We start from the raw sequence: 9,244 nt of genomic DNA, 5'->3' as shown, positions 1-9,244 counted from the left end.
TCTGTCCCCCCCCACCCTCTCCATATATATACACACATATATATATATTCACTAAACTCTACTTTCACCTCCTGCTGGCTTACATTTCATTTTCATCCTGTGTGAAGCCAAGGACCCTCTTGGCTGGTCCAGTGGACACCCCACCTCTGGGTCCTCGGATAGGCCTGCCAGCATCACAGACGAAGACAAAGCTGACCTCAGTGACTAAGGACAAAGAAAGTCATGTAATGTGCATTCAACTGGAAAAATCTTGAGAGAATTCAAGCACCCAGATAGAAGCCTATCCTTATGTGGCAAAGGGAGTTACTGATACCATACAGATTTCTTTTTTTGTTTGTTTGTTTTGAGTTTTTTACCTATTTTGGGGGGGGGCAGAGAAAGAGAGAGAGAGAGAGAGAGAGAGAGAGGGAGGGAGAGAGAGAATCCCAAGCAGGCTCCACACTGTCTATACAGAGCCCGATACAGGGTTCGAACCCACGAACTGTGAGATCATGACCTGAGCTGAAATCAAGAGTCACACACTGAACTGACCGAGCCACCCAGGCGCCCCCATATAGATTTCTAAAAATTTTCAGCTATTAATGTACAACGTTAGAAAGCATCTGGGTCAAACTCATATATATTCAAGAACATTACACCATTTCCAAGTTATCACACAGACCAAGGACAACCTCCTTGATCCTGAAATAAACCTTTAGAATTAAATCCTACTCTTAATTTTGTTTGCATCTTTGGACTTTAAAAAAAAAAAAAACAAGTATTCAATTATATTTCTATGAAAAATGAGAATGGAAGATATCATTCTTTCTGGACATTTTTCTATTGTAGGTGAAGGAAATCAATTTCTAGTATAATCAATTGTATTAATTGAAAAATAGTATATGTGGAAGTTAAGAGAATTTTGTCTGGAGTTGGAATCTTACAGTTTTTGGCAAATCTTCGAAGCAGTTCATGACTGCAGAAAGTTTTAGAATTACTCATCTATAGAGATAGTTGCATTAATTATCCTGAGAGCAGGCAATAAATATTGTCTGTGAACTAGGGCTTTGATGGACATTGGAAGCAGTGACTTGGGGTACTGGGCAAGTGCAAGGAGTCCAGTCAGACTGTTTTGCAGTTTGAGAACTACGTCATATGCTTTACCCCTCAGCGTTCCTAGGGTAGAATTAAAATCCTCATAAGAGAACGGAGTTGTTTCCAAGAATTTGTACCTAATAGAAGCCCATCCCTCCTCCCATTAAAGATTCTCTTCTGAATGTAATTTGGGTTAACTTGACTGCTGAGACAAATGGGTACTTGAAGCCCCAAGTCCCACATCATAGACTACAACAGAAAAAAATTTATGATTTTTCCATTAAAAAAAAATCTCTCACATCATAGAGACTAAAACAGAGAGTTTAAGAATTCATCTGGAATTAGGAAAAAGAGCCAGCTTTCTGTGGTCTATTTAATTTGTCTATGTCGAAATTTAACACTCGGAAGCTTTTAAAACTGAAATGTGAAATTGTGGTCAAGTTCAAAGAAAGGAAAATGAAATTCAAGGAAAGGTTGACTTTTCTGGATTAAATGCCAGTTCACTCTGCATAACCTCCGGGTGTTAGATGAGGCTCTCGGTACAAGTGGGAATACAATAAAAAATAAGGTAGAGATGGTTTACTTGGTATAAATGCTATTGGTGTATATGCTATTTTCTCAATATATATTTCTTAAATAAAACCACAGCTATCTGATTCCACCATCCAAGCCTTCTCACAAAGAACATACTGCCTCGTGACGCTTTCTGATTTCAAACAACTTTGTCTTTCATGATTATGCTTATTACTATAAGTTCTAAGCCTCTGCATTACTCATCAGAGGGGTCTCCCCCTGTCCAGCAGTGTGTGGAGTAAAAGCCCAGGTGTCTCCACAGCTGAGTACCTGCCTGTTATCTCCAAACAGTCCCCGTTCCTATATGCCCCAGGGTTTTGATTCGCCTTCCTGTTACCACATGGTGAGCTTCTCCAACGTCTTTTGTGACCATCGCTCCCAGCCACCGGATTCTACAACTGGGCCTGATGCCCAAGGAACCACATCTGCCACCACCTTGACATTAGCCAAGTTAAGACCGATTCTGGACTTCTTACCTCCAGAACTATAAGATAGTAAGTAAGTGTTTTAAGCTGCTAAGCTTGTCATTTGCTACACCAGCAATGAGAAAATAATACCGTTGTTAGGTTAACGATCTTCCCAAATTGATTTTCAGAGTCAACAAAATCCCAACATGATTTTTTTTTTTTTTTTGGAAACTGACAAGCTGATCCTAAAATCTACATAGAAATGCAAAGGACCTAGCATACACTGAAAATGGCACAAAGGAATATGGGGGAAATTATGGAAAATGTTTTAAAACTGGATTCTGGTAATAGCTGCACAACTTATAAATGGCTAAAAATCATTGACTTCCACTCTTAACACAGGTGAATTTTATTATATGTATACCTTAGTAAAGGTGTAATTAAAATGTATGCAATACTTCCAAGGAGGTGTAATTGATTATATACATAATGCTCCATACATTAAAAAATTGCTGAATCTAGGTGATGAATGAATCTAGAACAATTCAGATAATCTACTTCCTCGGTGCTTGTGTTTAAAAATGTTCTCAATATAAAAATTCTTTGAATTAGTCATTTGCTGCAATAAAAACTAAATTACAGAGAAAGAAGATGATGTCACTGAATAATACCTTATGCTACTGTATAAAAATAAATTTAAATAAAATTTTAAATCATTAACTACTCCGATGCCTTCCTAATTGATTTTTAATTATTTAAAAGTCTTCATAACATACAGACATTTATATAATCTTGGTGGAGCATTCTTATAAAGAATTGAGAACCATGCCCTTACTCAGAAACATAGTCCTACATTATAACATTGTTTCTATAAAAGAAGCAAGCTTTATTAAGATTTAGACTTTCGGCCTCTTCTCTAAGAAAATAAACTGCTGATAATGTTGGGTAACTGCTTTTTAAATTTGTTCACACGTATCACTCTTTTTCCCCCCACAACAACCCTTGAAGAACTTTTTATGTCTAAATCCATTACAGAAACATTCACTTTAAATATCCTTGATTGTTGATGAAATATCATCTCAGTGTTTTGGTCTTCACAGTTTAGATTGGTGCCTGCTATATTTATGTCTTCTTAGAATCGTAACGTTCCAGACATAGCGGGATAAAGACGTTTGCGTGGCTGCTTGACAGAAAGTCTATAGTCTAAAAATAGGACACATTTTTATACTATAGGCTATACATTAGTGAGTACATTTTATTGTCACTTATCTTCACAACTCTTTCATCATGCATTCCATTTTAAGAACAGATGTAAATCTTTTCTTCCAATGTTGCTTTATTTGTCTAATGGAACATTTGTAAACTAATGTCATAAATGTAATCACAGTGCAATGGGAACAGAATCTCATCATAGGCACATTTAACTGTTATAACCTCTGCAAGACAACAATAATTTTTTAAAACTAAAATACTGCAAAATATTGCTTGTATACTATTACAGACTTTGTCTCATTGCCGGAGACCATTCACATGTGTACAGATGCGTACAGAATTTACTTTATATACACTTACTTAAATGGGCAATTATGAGATTTTTTTTAACGGTACCTTGACCCTAATACCTGTTAGGTTTTTTCTTGCCTTACTTGCTGGCTTTAGTACCTAACCCCCAAACACAGAGCAGATGCAAGGACGCACTACCAGGAAAACCACCTCTGACATCCACCCCTTCCCCTGGGGTGTCAGTGCCCACTTGGTGCCCCCTAGGCCCCTGCACATGTCACATACATACAACCTCAGTAGGGATGCAGCTGTCTCTTTACATGTCTGCCTCCCCAACTAGGTTGTGCTTCCTTTGCATGCAGAATCTATGTTTTATGTATCTTTGTATCCCCAGTGCCTGGGGCATGCTTGGCACTCAAATAAATATAGCCTTTGGATAGCTGCTAGTCAGAATGCAGATTATTCCAGGTCAACGTTTATTGAACATCTGCTGTTCGATAACTGCTCCGGTCAAGCAGGGAACATAAGAATGAGTGGATCCAATTCTGGTGACTGCAAAAACTTGAAGTATATTACAATTTAAAGAAGGATCTTTTGTGGTTAGAAGATTTTTACACTTTTTAAAATCTCGCCTACTGTCCTTTAAGTGAAATTGTATGTAACATATTTAGAAAGTGTTTAAAATATGTTTGTAATTGTAATTCTTATTATATATAACTATATTTCTGTAGTTTTTTTGTTTTTTTTGTTTTTTGAGAGAGAGAGGGAGTGCAAGCAGGGGGAGGGATGTGGGAGAGGGAGAGAAAGAATCCTAAGCAGGTCCATGCCCAGCACAGACCCCAACACAGGGCTAAATCATGACCTGAGACAAAATCTAGAGTCAGATGCTTAACTGACTGGGCCACCCAGGAGCCCTATTTCTATAGTTGTTAAATATTAATAATATATAACTCTGCCTGGGACCATTATAAGTATTTTACATACAACACTGTACGTCATTTACACTCAATACTTTATATACACTATGTATATGTAATTTATATACAATACTTTACCTACATTACAATATATAATTTTTCTCCATGCAACTACTCCCATTTTGCCCCTTTTATAGATGAAGAAACAGAAGTACAGAGAAGTTAAATAACTTGCACAAGTCATTTAACATTGAATATCATACAGCCAAAAGTTTAACCCGCTCACTTTCTCCCCTGAGTTTTAGCACAATATTTTCAGCAAATCTACAGTTTAAACCTCCATCATACACACAAAAAGTTTAGTGTAATCAAGTTAACTTCCATCTAAATTCAGAAAAATCCCTCTGTTCTGAATAATTTAAATAACAATGCCGGGGATTACAACACAATCTGATCCCCCACAAGAACGGCTAGTCACAAAGGAGTTGCTGAGAGTTGACAAATTTGAACTGCCGCTTCCCATTGAAAAACAGGTCTTTTGAAATCAGGTTCAAAGCTGGGATAAAGCCTTGCAGGGCACCTTCTATCTGAACAGAAAATGACCAAATAACTAGTGCACCATGAATCCACCATCTATTTGTTCTAAGCAAATCTGGCCACATGTTCACTGATATGAAGTAAAAAAAAAAAAAGGAGTTACTCAAAATAAATTAATGGGGATCAGGAAGGTGCACGAGTGCTGACATGGGAGTAAGAAAATGTGTTGTCTTGCCTTCTCTAAGTAAGCTCTGAGTTTTTCTACCAATACGGATCATTCTATTTGTTGATATATTTACTATTTTTACCGTTCCCACTCTCCACAAGTAATTGAGACCTCACAAACATATATATGTAAGGACAGTTTTTCAAAATCTGCAGAGAAAATTAGAGCCAGAGAGAGAAGGAAGAGATTTACATCAGTGACCACTGAGAAAGATAGGTTAATGCAATTGAGAGTGACATTTAGCACGCTGAACTTCTCGGCAGCCGAGGCTAAAAGAGAAACATTATAAATTAGGTGGTTCACGTTATCTGATACAAGAAAGCAGTTTGAGACGCACACAATTTTTCCTATTGCTAAATTCTACAAGGAACTTCTCTCAAGGAAGCAATGGACGGTATTAAATGAACAGATGGATAACAGTTTTGTAAAAGAGGCAGAGAGTTCTATTGTTCCTTATCTTCTGAATCATTCCCTTGTTTCCTAACATGTCTGTTTACTTGCATCAGTGGAGCATTAGCCCCTCCCCCCATATAATCCAATGTAACAATTGTTTAATGTCAAATAATTAGAAAAGCCATTTCTCCCCCCACTAAATTATCTCAAAATCATATGACCAGAACCCACGCCAGATCTGCACTTCTGTTCCAACATTTAACACAAGTGGAAATTTCTGAACAGAAAGAATTTAGGAGGCTATGAACGCCTCAGGGGCAAGGACTCAGTGATTAGTGAAGTCCCAAATGAATAAACACATATCAAACCGCAATTCTCCATAAGACATTACACTATCAGCAATGTGCACTATTTTGGGAGGGGGGTTTGGAGGGTTATAATTCTTCATGTCTGAGGATACAGATATAGAGCTTCTGATTTTTTGATTTTATCAAAGAAAGATTTCAGAAAACCCTACATCTATTATTACTATAATTTCAAAAAAGATGAAGCATGTTGACACAAGGAAAGTATGAAGGGCATAACTTCAGCATAAAAGACAGTCCTCTCACTTGAATACATTAGCTTTTAAAAAACCTGGCTACCAATTCATATTTCTTCCTCTTTGCTGCAGACTGGTGACAGCAACTACATATCTCGTCCCCAGACTTCCTTGTCACCAACATTCCAGTCCTGTTCCGTGTCCTTTATTGACAAAGCTTTAGTGTGAGCTGGCAAGAAAAAAAAAATGTATGTATTTTTAGGACCCAGATCTGATTTCACAAAGGAGGCAAAAAGGGTCAATTCAGAGCTGAGAGGCAGTGGGTTGATAGCTGACATATCCTACATATGAGCCCTGTCCACAGCCCATCACCTCTGACTGATCCCTACAAGGCTTGCTTCACCTGTGACATTAACAAGCCAGGTGTATTCCTGCCCCAAGGGCTTTGCCTCGCTCTTCTTTAACTGAGAACGCTCTTCTCCCAGATAGCTACACAACTGCCCCTCATCTGGTCCAGGTCTTTGCTCAAACGTCCTCCTCTCAAGGATGATTTCCCAGGCTACCTGGATACCCCTACACGCCAGGCCCCTTCTCTGCCTTATTTCACTCTATAACACTTATTGACATATGCTGCAATGTATATTTTTTATTTATCTTGCTTATATTTAGTGTCCCTGCTAGACAATGACCTCCACAGGAATGGAGATGTTGTCTATTTTGTTCACTCTTGTATCCTCACCGCTTAGAACACAGCCTGTCTCAGAGTGGCCACTTGATGAATATTTGCTTAATAAATGGTCTTTAAAAAGCTTAAATATTTATATACTTTTAAGTCCGAGGTAATGAAAGAATATATAGTTCCAGGGGAGCCTGCGTGGCTCAGTCGGTTGAGTGTCTGACTCTTGATTTCGCCTCCGATCATGATCCTACCCATGGGTCATGGGATCAAGCCCAGTGTTGGGCTCTGTGCTGAGCACAGACTCACACACTCTCTAATATAAAAAAAGAAAAAAATACATATAGTTCCAAAAAAATTAAAACACACATCCATGAAAAGACTCGTATAGGAGTGTCTGTTGCTCTATTCACAATAGCGCCAAACTGTAAACCATTCATCTGTCTATCAACAAGGGAACTGATGTATATGGTTACAATGGAATATACTCATCAACAAAAATGAATTAACTACTGACATGAGCAACATGGGTAATTCTCAAAAACATATTGAGCAAAAGAACCCAGTTATAAAATGTACCTACTGTACAAATCCTTTTATATGAAGTTCCATAACTGGTAAAACTAATCTATCATAATAAAAATCAGAATAGTATTTGCCTAGGAAGAGGGGAAAGGAATACAAGAGTACTTTTTGGGATGATAGACATGTTCTATATGTCACTTGGAGTCATTACCAGGAGAACACAGTTACCAAAACTAATTGAATGACAAACTTAACATGAGTGCATTTCATCCTAAGTAAGTTTTACCTCAATGAAAAACTTAGTCATAATTTGGATTCAGAATAAAGTCACAAAACCAATCTGCAACCCCAATTTGATAATAATCTATTCATTAAACCAGGACAATGCATACATTCTTCTAAGTTTAGCAAGAAAAAAACAATTACAATTTGAATGGCCTATCTTGGCTCTAAATGGTTTATCTGGAAATCAATGATTTCATTTCATAAGAAAGATAAATATTTGGCATTTCGATGGTTTGAGATTTTTTTTTACCACTACTGGAAGTTTTTGTATTATCAACAACTTTCTTTTTTTGTATTACAAACAACTAGATAAATTTTAAGATAATATTATGTCTTCCAAATTAAAAATCACTTTAAAAATTCAGTTGGGGAAATGAAGGGTCTATGAATCAAATGTAATTGAGAATTCAATGACATTTGCAGCAGTAAAATTGTTCAAAGTGATTTGGTTTCAAATTTATTTGGGGACATGCTTTAAAAACGTGTGCTTCCCACCCCACACCCACCCCAGGTTTCAACGCAGTTCATAGGTGGTTCAACTTTATGGATTAGTAGAAAGGAGAGATTTCGGTTGGAAGGAACAGTGAGAGTAGTGCGTGAATTTTAAAACAGGCATATAATATAATGGACTTGATTCTTACTTAGACTGCTTGAGATAGGACAAGTAGAACTTGACTGGTCCCCTTTCCAGGAAGTCACCCTAAAATACATAAATGTACTTGATATACCTGGTGAATTCATGTAGTCAGGCATATGCTAGCCATTCAATGTCCTTTGCTCATTCAATGTCTTTGGCTAATGGGTCAATGCCAAGGTCCTCAGAGTCCCTGTAATGTCCAATTAGGGAAGGGCAGGAATTTAGAGTCCACTGGGTCTAGATGATTTACCACATTGCAGGGCTGCTCAGATGAACCTTACAGGGCTTTACTGGCTCCCAGAACAGAACCAGGCTGTTTCATTCCATCCTGACAGATCCTAATGTAGTTGGGTGTTGAAGTTTCACATAGATGATTTAGGGTCCAACTTTTACTGTGTGATTTGGGGCAAGTTATTTTACCTTTTCTAAGAACTGGCATCCTGGTTTATAAAATACAGCTACTAATAGTGCTGTGGTGAGAATCTGATGAACTAATGCATGTCAAAACCCAGCACAATGCCTCATGACAAGTGAGTATATAGAAAGTGTTATTGTAAAAATATGTTAATTAATTTTAAAGATGTTGGAATCCTGAGGGCTTCCCCAAAAGAACTTACTTTTCCTGGGGCAAGGAGGTCCTGGCATACCTGAAGCAAACACAGAGCCTAGCAGATTTCTTGTAGCCATAAAATCCAATATTTAAAATAGGTCATATTTGTGGGCTTTGCACATAGCAGTCTCAAGGCCTCCATGGCAGTCCTGGGGAGGTATCTTAGCATTCTGTTGGGAAACTGCTAGAAAGACTCTTTTTTTTTTTAAATTTTTTTAAATGTTTATTCAATTTTAAGACAGAGTGACACAGCAGGAGTGAGGAAGGAGCAGAGAGAGAGGGAGACACAGAATCTGAAGCAGGCTCCAGGCTGTCGGCATGGAGTCTGATGCGGGGCCCG

Source organism: Herpailurus yagouaroundi, unplaced genomic scaffold (genome assembly GCF_014898765.1).
Source record: "Herpailurus yagouaroundi ecotype Mexico unplaced genomic scaffold, PumYag 160, whole genome shotgun sequence".
NCBI lineage: Eukaryota > Metazoa > Chordata > Mammalia > Carnivora > Felidae > Herpailurus > Herpailurus yagouaroundi.
Note: the sequence above shows the minus strand (reverse complement) of the source record.